Source organism: Danio rerio, chromosome 11 (genome assembly GCF_052040795.2).
Source record: "Danio rerio strain M-AB ecotype USA chromosome 11, GRCz13ab, whole genome shotgun sequence".
NCBI classification, from domain to species: domain Eukaryota; kingdom Metazoa; phylum Chordata; class Actinopteri; order Cypriniformes; family Danionidae; genus Danio; species Danio rerio.
The window spans coordinates 11,211,751-11,222,255 of record NC_141031.1 but is presented as its reverse complement, the minus strand read 5'-3'; positions in this window follow the sequence as shown (position 1 = coordinate 11,222,255).

Sequence of the window (10,505 nt, the reverse complement as noted above, 5' to 3'; positions counted from 1 at the left end):
GAAGGTGTTCATGTTACTGTGAGGTGCGTCTTGTGTGACTGCCTTGCTTCTCTCCTGACTAAAAATATAATTGGCTGAATCGTATAAAAAGCAGAATTAAGATCATGTGTAGGGTCGAATCGAGATCGTAATCTTTTTTCGATTAATTGTGCAGCCGTAGTATTTTTTATGGATTTTAACTTTGGATTATTGGAAATGGACAAAAATAACTAAAATTCTTATTTTATTTGGAAAGTATCACATCCACAAACAAAATGTATGCTGACTGTAAAAAATCGTAAACTATTCTTCATTGATCTAATAAAAAGTTTATGATTCCCTCACTTCCATTCAGATTAATACCAAAGCTATTAAGACATCCCAACTGCTGGAAAAAAATACTTAATGTACATGATTATGTTTTGGTGTAAATTCTCTTGTATACTGTTTTAAGTATAATTCTGTACTCCCCTGTTTAATCAATAAAAAAAGAAAAGAAACCAAAAAAAAAAAAGAAATCCAAGAGCTCCCTTATCCTCCATTGACAGCAATGTTCCCAACTCCTTCGAAGCGAAGACTAGAATACACAAGACATGTCACTCATATAGTTTTGAGTGGGGAAAAGTAAAGTGTAACAGTCCATTTGGTGAATGACGCCCCGCCTACTAGTACAGGAGCCAATCATCGATTGCTAGACTGACGTTTCTACTTGGAAGAAGCTCAGACCAGACGTCTGCTTTTACGACAGTTGGTATTTTGATCATTTATTTAGCTAATTTGGTGTCCAGCAAATGTCATCAGGGAAACAGTTTGAATTTCCGCTTAGTAAAATTCGTTAGAGTCCAATTTGGGACGACACTATATACATATACTATGCTGTTGAGTGTGCAAGTGCGTAAGTACAATGGGCTTTGCAAGGCCTATTTTAGGAGGCTGTAGCCCCCCTATATTTCTACTCAGCCTCTTTAAATTTTTTGTGATTAGCTCATAAACTGTACACTAAATTATCGCCTTAGTCTCTTTTAAATTTGATAAGAAAACGGCTGCAGAATTCGGCTCCTCCCCGTCTTTTGTTTTTCATTAGAGCAACAAACCACAGCAGTGGACAACGAGAGAATGAGTTGTGTGTTTATCGATAAAGTGTTATAATATCTGCTTATTTGCAGTTCTTTGATATAGATAATTTTGTATCACCTGTTTCCTAATGTCATGGATGAGCAGTCGGGTTTTCTCAGCATTCACCTCATCAGCACAGCTGTTTCCTCCAGCGAAAACTCTTAACAAACATTTTGCTATTTATATTTCAAAATGAACTACCAATATAAAACACTTTACCATTTGTGTGGCATTAACTATACCATACAGTCTTGTACAGAAAGGATTAAACACAGTGACAGAAGCACTTTGAGAATGTACTTGCTTGAACTGTCACTGACAGAGACAGAAACATCAAGTGTTGTCTAGTATTAAAATTATACTTCTTATTTATAATTATCATTCAGATCATGAAATATGTTAATTAACTGGTAAGTTAAAAAAAATAAATAAATAAAAAACATATATATATGTGTATATATATATATATATATATATATATATATATATATATATATATATATATATATATATGTATGTATATATATATGTGTGTGTGTCATTTAATTCGAAAAGTGGCAGTTTATTTATTTAATACATGGAAACAACAACATTTAACAGGTGGGTTGAGCTTACTCACAACTCAAATGGCTGTGCGGGTGCCTGTCTATGTAACACAGTGGAATACTAGTATACATCCCTACCATATTAAACAAACTTTTTTAAGTGTATAACTATTAAATTACTACTTCTAAATGTAATATTAGGCATTATATATATATATATATATATATATATATATATATATATATATATATATATATATATATATATATATATATATATATATATATATATATATACAGTTGAAGTCAGAATTATTAGCCCCCTTTTGATTTTTTTTTTTTTTAATATATTTATTTTTTAATTTAATTTATTTTATTTTTTACCTTATAAGGAGCTAAGCCCCCCTAAAATAAAAATCCTAAAATTGCTCTTGGTAAGTACATAGTGTGCCATTTCCGTTGTGTTCTGCCATTCACTATTTGCAGTTTTTTAATGTATTTGCGTTTGTTGTGAGTAGTGTTGTAATAGTATGAACATTTTATACCAGAATTACAGAACTTGTGTGCACTTGTGGTGCAAAATACATTGATGTTTTCTTCATTTGTTAATGTTTTTCTATGTGCATGTTTTCTTAACTTGCAATGCATGTGAGCTCTCTCAGCAGCCATAAATATTAGAATAATTTCTCTCACTCCCAGGGCTTTGTGAGGTTTTCTTATCGCCTCATAACCTGTTTTGTTGCATAAGGTCAATGACAGGAGGTTCATTCTCATTCCTCTAATTACCACAATACCACAATGTTACTTCCAGGTTTACTAAGCACATTTCATACAGTCTAGTTCATCAGTCATAAAACATAACCTGTCACAGTAAATTGAGAGCAGAAACAGCTTCCTGTCAAAATGCCAAAGTTACACACACTCACGGCTAATACATTCATCCACCATCATAGAAGTGAACATTTCCTACAATACACATGCACATCAGTTCAATCTACAGATATGTCTTGTTTTATATTTACATGGTATGTTCAGCGCATGAGAGATGCGTACGTAGACGCTCAGGAATGTTGATCTGCAGATTTAACCGATGGACTCGATGTACTGTCTATTTTGGAGACAGTGTTTGAATTTAGTTTGTTCTCAGATCATTGTTTTCATCTGGAGGTGCTTTATGTCTGAAGGGATTTGGCAGGCCAGTTTAACATTTAATCTATAACTGTCTAAGTATCTATTTTTAGATGTTGAAATGATTGTAAAAGTGACTTAATGATGACATTTGTATAGATTGAAGTGACATGCTGTCTGTATTATTGTAAATTAACTTACAAAAACATGTTATTATACAGTATATACAGTAGAAACCAGAAGTGTATATATACACTGTATAAAAAAGCACATAACCATTTTAAAAAAGTCAGATGTGACTAAACTTTTTCTCTTTAGGTATTTAAACAAATTTGTTTCTGTTATTCTTAATAGCAGAATAATGAGAGATATTTTTTTCAGAAACTGTTAGAACTTTTCTTGAAAGTCAAGTTTACATACAATAAGATTAATATGCCTCTGAAAAGCTTGGATGATGGTGTCCAGGTTTTGAAAGTTTCTGATTGGCTAACTGACAACGTTTGAGTTAACTGGAGAATAGCATTTAAGGAAAACCTCAAACACACTGCTTCCTTGTGTGACAACATGGGGAAATCAACAAGCTTGAATCAACAACAACAACAACAAAAAAACTGATTAGAATTTGCTAAATTATACTGGGAAAAAGAATCATTTTTGGAGACATGTCCTGTGGTCTGATGGAACTGAGATTGAACTGTTTGGTCATAATGACCACCAGTGTTACATTTGGAGGACAAAGGGGAAAGCTTACAAGCCTAGCAAAACCATCCCAACTGTGAAGTATTGGGCGGCAGCATCATGTTGTGGGGCTGTTTCCTTGCAGGAGGGACTGGTCCACTTTACAGCATAGATGGCATCATGAAGAAAGAACATTGTGTTGAAATACTGAAGCAAAATCTCAAGACCAGGAAATTAAAACTTGGCCACAAATGGCTCTTGCAAACAGACCATGACCCCAAGCATACTGCCAAATCAGTTAAAATATGCTTTGAGGACAACAGAGTGAATGTTTTGGAGTGGCCATCACAAAGCCCTGATCTCAGTCCTATAGAAAATTTTTGGGCAGAATTGAAAAAGCTTCAACAAATCTGACTCCATTACAACAATTCTGTCAGGAGGAATGGGCCAAAATTCCTTCAAACTATTGTGAGAAGCTTGTGGAAATGTACCCAAAACCTTTGACCAAAGTTATACAGTTTAAAAGCAAAGCTAAAAAAAACCTAAGGAAATGTATGTAAACTTTTGACTGTGTAGAAATTAATAAAAATTCTCAAAAAAAAAAAAAAAAAAATCTCTCATTATTCTGGCATTTAGCAAACGTAAATCATTTAGCTAATCTTAATGGACCTAAAATTGTAAACGTTTAGTATGATTATCCATCAAATATAAAAAAATGGTTATGTTCCTTTTTTTAGAGTGTATGTAAACTTCTGGTTTTAACTGCATATTAGCCTGCGTGCACATAGAATTTCACAATAGCTCTTTGTATATACTACTGAAAAGATACACACTGAAAAAATAAAAAATGTAGCATTGTTATGTATAAATCTGATAAATAGCAATATTACATATGTAAATAGACTTTTGGATTTCACAGAAATAAAAGTATATTTCATATACATCCAAATCAGGAAAAGTTTTGACAGTATGGAAAACGCAAATAAAAAAAAACAAAGTAGGGATTTCTAAATATACTTTGACTTGTATTTCATTGCAGACAATAAAACAAATAAAATATAATGTGTTTCTCATGATTTTCTTATTTATTTGTTTATTTATTTGTTTATTTTCAAAATAAACATGTGATCCAATTTTGGTTCTTGCAACACATTAAAAAAAGTTGAACAGTAAAGCATTTACCACTTTGTAATGTTGCCATTCTTTTTCACAACACACAGACGTTTAGGGACTGAAGACACCAAGTATTGAAGTCTTTCAGGTATAATTTTTTCCCATTTTTCCTGCAAACGAGTCTTAAAGTGGGCAACAGTACAGAGTCATCGACGTATCATGTTGAGCTTCAAAATCCACCACGCACTCTCTATTGGAAACAGGTTGGGACTGCAGGCAGCCCAATCAAGTACCTTTATCCTCTTTGCTATTGGGCATCCCTGGAAAAGAAGGCAGCATATTGTGCTTCAAAATATTTGCTATATGTACTTTTCAGCATTAATGGTGCCATCACAGAAATGCAAGTTACAGCTAAGACTGACACAAGCCCATACCGTGACAGACCCTGGCTTTTGCACTTGTTGCTAGTAACAGTCTAGATGATCCTTTTTCCTCTTTGGTTCAGAGCACACAGGACCCATTTCTCTAAAAATACCTGAAGTACTGATTCATCTGACCACAGGACACATTTCCACTGTGTGATAGTCTTTGAGCCCAGAGAAGTCAATGACGCTTCTGGACACTGTTAACATAGGGCTTCTTTGGGCACACTACAGTTCGGCATTTGTGAATGTAACCATGTAATGTGGTACTTGACAAAAGTAGTTCTGAGCCAATGTGATATCACTCATACAGTAGATCAGTTGTAATTTAGTCGTAGCTTAGCTTAGGCTTGTACCCCTGTCCTTTACGCACTGAAATTCCTCCAGGTTTATTGATTTTTTAAATTATGTTATGCACTGTCGAAGGTGAAATATCCAAATGTCTGCCTATCTTTCTTTGAACATTGTTTTTAAACATGTCAATACTTTTCTCATGGATTTGATGGCAAACTAGCGATCCCCGGCTCATCTTGGCTCCTAAAAGACTAGGGCTGCGTCCGAAACCGCATACTTCCATACTATATAGTACGTTAAAATCAGTATGCGAGCCGAGCAGTATGTCCGAATTCATAGAATTCGAAAATCAGTAGGCGAGAAGTACCCGGATGACTTACTACTTCTGGCGAGATTCTGAAGAGCGCATCCCATGCACGCTGCGCTTTCCCATAATGCCCCATGAGAGAATTCATGAATGGAAGTGAGGCGACGCAATTGACGCAGGTACGTCACGTGACCATGACAAAATGGAGGATGTAGTATGCTCGAATTCCATTCATACTTTTCACATTCATACTGTATAGAATGTACTTTTCCAACGGCCGAGTAGTACGTTTAAATTCAAATGCAGTACCTACTGAGTAGTAGGCGGTTTCGGACGCAGCCTAGACCTTTCTTGGATGCTGCTTTTGAACCAAATCATAATTACAATCACCTGTTGACATCACCTGTTTCAAATCACATCATTATTCAACCAATTTACCTGATTGCTAGCCCTAAACTGATCCAAAACCTTTTTTGGGAATGTGTTGCAGGTCTAAATGACAGAATATTTACAAATGAAAAGAAATTAAATAGTTTGCATTCATATTGTGTGCAATGAAGTACAAGTCAAAATAAATCTGCAAATCAAAAATGTCTTTTTTATCTGCGTTTTTCATGCGTTCCCACCTTTTTCTGATATGGGGTGGTTTATGCAACATTTATTTCAACATTGCAAAAATGACTGCTTTCACACGCTGTTTACAACTGTTATGATTACAAAAATGAACTTATATCTTCAAATATGCTATACAGTTGAAGTCAGACTTATTAGCCCCCCCGAATTATTAGCCCCCCTGTTTATTTTTTCCCCAATTTCTGTTTAATGGAGAGCAGATTTTTTTCAACATATTTCCAAACATAATAGTTTTAATAACTCATTTTTAATACCTGATTTATTTTATTTTTACCATGATGACAGTTAATAATATTTGAGTAGATGTTTTTCAAGACACTTCTATACAGCTTAAAGTGACATTTAAAGGATTAATAGGGTAATTAGGTTGACCAGGCAGGGGGTAATTTGGCAAGTTATTATATAACAATGGTTTGTTCTGTAGACTATCGGAAAAATAAAGCTTAAAGGGGCTAATAATATTGACCTTAAAATGTTTTTTAAAAAATTTAAAAACTGCTTTTATTCTAGCTGAAATAAAACTAATAAAACTTTCTCCAGAAGAAAAAATATTATCAGACATACTGTGAAAATTTCCTTGCTCTGTTAAACATAATTTGAGAAATATTTAAAAAAGAAAGAAATCCAAAGGGGGGCTAATTCAGACTTCAACTGTATGTATAGTTCTCTATGTATTAGCTGTATTTTAAATTTCTGTATAATTGCTTGTTGCTCTTATCTGATGATAAGGTCTTGTGAATGAATATAGTATGTATACAGCATCGTTTTAAAGAGGTAGTAGTAGCCAAAGTATACGTATAGTGGAATAGATAAGAGTATATGAAAAATAGGGACTAGTAAAATGAAAATATACTAGTATTTCTATGGATTAAATGTTAAAAGGGCTTGCCATATAAGGGCTGGATCATTTTTCATGAAGGGGGGTAAATAGCTCATATCTAACTGCGGGGATGTTCTTGCATTGCCTCTTTAATTATTCATTCTGAGAAAATGATCCATTTGGCCAGTTAAATCCTGATATGGGCAGCAATGTGACCACACGTTGTCCATTTATGGCACATCTCTGTTGACTCGTGTTCAGAGAGGCCCTTGCCTGGAAATGTTGGATCACTTCTCTCTTCTTTTGCTTCGAAACACTGCGGTTTAGAGTTTCTTCTGAAAGCGATTGATCTTCAGCTATTCTGCTGCATTAAACATGCATGAATTTTAATGACTGATCTGAGCCAGGCGAGCGTGTAACAGTAAAGCCTGTTTAGGCAATATTGAGCCAAGAGAACTGGATGCTTTTACAACCGAGCATGTTAAAATCCTTTCGGAGGAAACAGTTGAACTCAGCTGAAAGCAATTTAACATACATCATAGGCTTGACTCATTCGATTCTCATAAATGAGGAATGAACTTCAACTATGCCTTGAAAATAACAAGGTTTGATTTGTTAAGCGCACCAAATGTGACACAAATGTGTGTGCGCGTGTGTGTGTGTGTGTGGCAAGACACTACAGGCAAAACCATTTTAATAAACACCTGTCAGTTTTAAGATGATGAGATTTTTCAAAATCAAAAAAGTTACAAATTTGAGATTGCATAAGATTATATAGACTTTTTTTTTTTTTTTACATATTTTTTGTCCAAATTATTTTCCCCTCTGCACTGAGCCATACATAATCCTTTACATAAACTAAACTTCATAAAAAAATGTGAATTTATAGTTTTTCTGGCTGTTTTATTTTCGGAATCAAGGCGTGATTAAAAATAAAAACAAACAAACAAATAAAAACAATCATTGTTAAAAACCTTTGACTCCAAAATGTAAAAAATGAAATCAAATAAAATATCAAAAGAATGTATGCATATGAATCCATATTTTATTAACCATTGCCTCATTTGCATATTTAAAAACCAAACAAGCAAAGATTTGGTAAAAAACCATTGACTCCAACATGTCAAAAATATTAATATGTCATGCCAGAAATGTATGCAAATTAGCTGATCATTTTTTTTCTTCTCGGCTTAGTCCCTTTATTAATCTAGGGTCACCACAGCTTAATGAACCGCCAACTTATCCAGCACGTTTTTTACGCAGCAGATGCCCTTCCAGCTGCAACCCATCTCTGGGAAACATCCACAAACACTCATTCACAAACACTCATACACTATGGACAATTTATCCTACTCAAATCACCTGTACCGCATGTCTTTGGACTGTGGGGGAAACCAGAGCACCTGGAGGAAACCCACGCGAACGCAGGGAGAACATGCAAACTCCACACAGAAACGCCAACTGAGCCGAGGATTGAATCAGCAACCCAGCGACCTTCTTACTGTGAGGCGACAGCACTACCTACTGTGCCACTGATTCGCCCCAAATTAGCTTATATTTAATTAAATATGTTATATATTTAAATAACCAATGCCTTATTGCATATTTAAATAAAATTTAAGTAAGCTTCTAACTAACAAACAAACCAAAAAAAAAAAAAAAAATCAGTCCTTGGTAAATTTTTTTTTACAAATCATTGACTCCAATGTCAAAAATAAAATAAAATCATTCTGAACTGATTTTTTTTGTGCTAGAACTGTATGCAAAGTAGATGTTATTTAATTAACCAAATGCCTCATTTGCATATTTTAATAACAAACAAGCAAATAATCCTTGGTAAAAAAAAATACCATAGTTGAAAAAATCATACTATCAAAAATCATAGTTGACTCCAACATGTCAAAAATAAATTAACAATAAAAATAATCTAAACTTAATTTTTCTTTCTAGAAATATATGCAAATTAGTTAAACTACTATTTAATTAAATATGTTATTTATTTAGTATCCAATCTCTCATTTGCATATTTTATTAACACTTTAAAAAGCTTCTAATAAAAAAACTAATAAAAAAGAAACCAACAAAAATCAGTCCTTGGTAGAAAAAAAAAAGTTGATTCCAATGTCAAAAATAAAATAAAATAATTTTGAACTGATTGTGTGCTAGAACTTTATGCAAAGTAGCTATTTTTTAATTAACCAATGCCTCATTTGCATATTTAAATGACACACAAACAAACAAAAAACAATCCTTTATAAAAATCATTAACTCCTATATAAATTGTGAACTTAATTTTATCATACCAGAAATGTGTGCAAATTTGAATATTGTATATAATTAAATAATCAATCCCTCATTTGCATATTTAAATATCACTTTAGAAAGCTTCTAATTAAGAACAAACAAAGAAACCAACCAAAATCAGTCCTTGGTTAAAAAAACAAAAACAATATATATATATAAAATATAAAATATAAAAAATAAATAAACAAATAAATAAATTCTGAACTCCATTCTGAGCTAATTTTTTTGTGCTAGACCTGTATGCAAAGTAGCTCTTTTTAATTAACCAATGCCATATTTGCATATTTAAATAACAAACAAATAAAATCTGAACAATCCCTGATAAAAAACTATTGACTCCAATGTCAAAAATAAAATAAAATAAAATAAAATCATTCTGAATTGATCTGTTTTGTTAGAACTGTATGCAAAGTTGCTTTTATTTGTCTCATTTGCATATTTAAATAACTAACAAGCAAAAAAAAAAAAACCATCCTTGATTAAAGTCATTCCAAAATGTCAAAAATAAACTGATGCTGAGCTGAATTTTTGAGCTAGAAATTTTAACAGATCAGCCCATGTTTTATTAAACAATGCCTAATTTGCATATTTAATAACAAACAAAAAAATCATTGACTCCAATATGTAAAAAAATAAAATGAAAATAAAAAATCGGAGCTTAATTTTTCATGCCAGAAATTTTTGCAAATTATCTCATATTAAATTAAATATGTTATATGTTTAAATTACTAATCACTGCATATTTAAATATCATTTTAGAAAGCTTCTAATAAAAAATAAAACATTTCTAATTCCTAATGTTATCAATCAACAGAAGAAGTTGGGTTATAACCATTAGTTAACATTTTTTACCCTATTCCGCACTTTCTTAAACCCATTATTTTTTACAAGATATGTACTGTATTCCCTCATGAAATGTATATATTTTTATTTGTATTCAATTAGCCCTTTTTTTTAGATTCTAGCAGTCAGCAAAACCTGAACAGCTTCTATTTTAAGAGTAGAGGAGCGGGGTGTATTTCAGCGTACGCTCTGGGCTCGCGTCATCTCCAAGCCCATTGCTGAATAATAGATGGCATGTGCTGTTCTCTGTAGTCCCAGAGGAGCTTCCTCTTCCCTCAGGCCCACTGCCATCACCTACTGGGAGGCTCCTGAACACGGTTCAC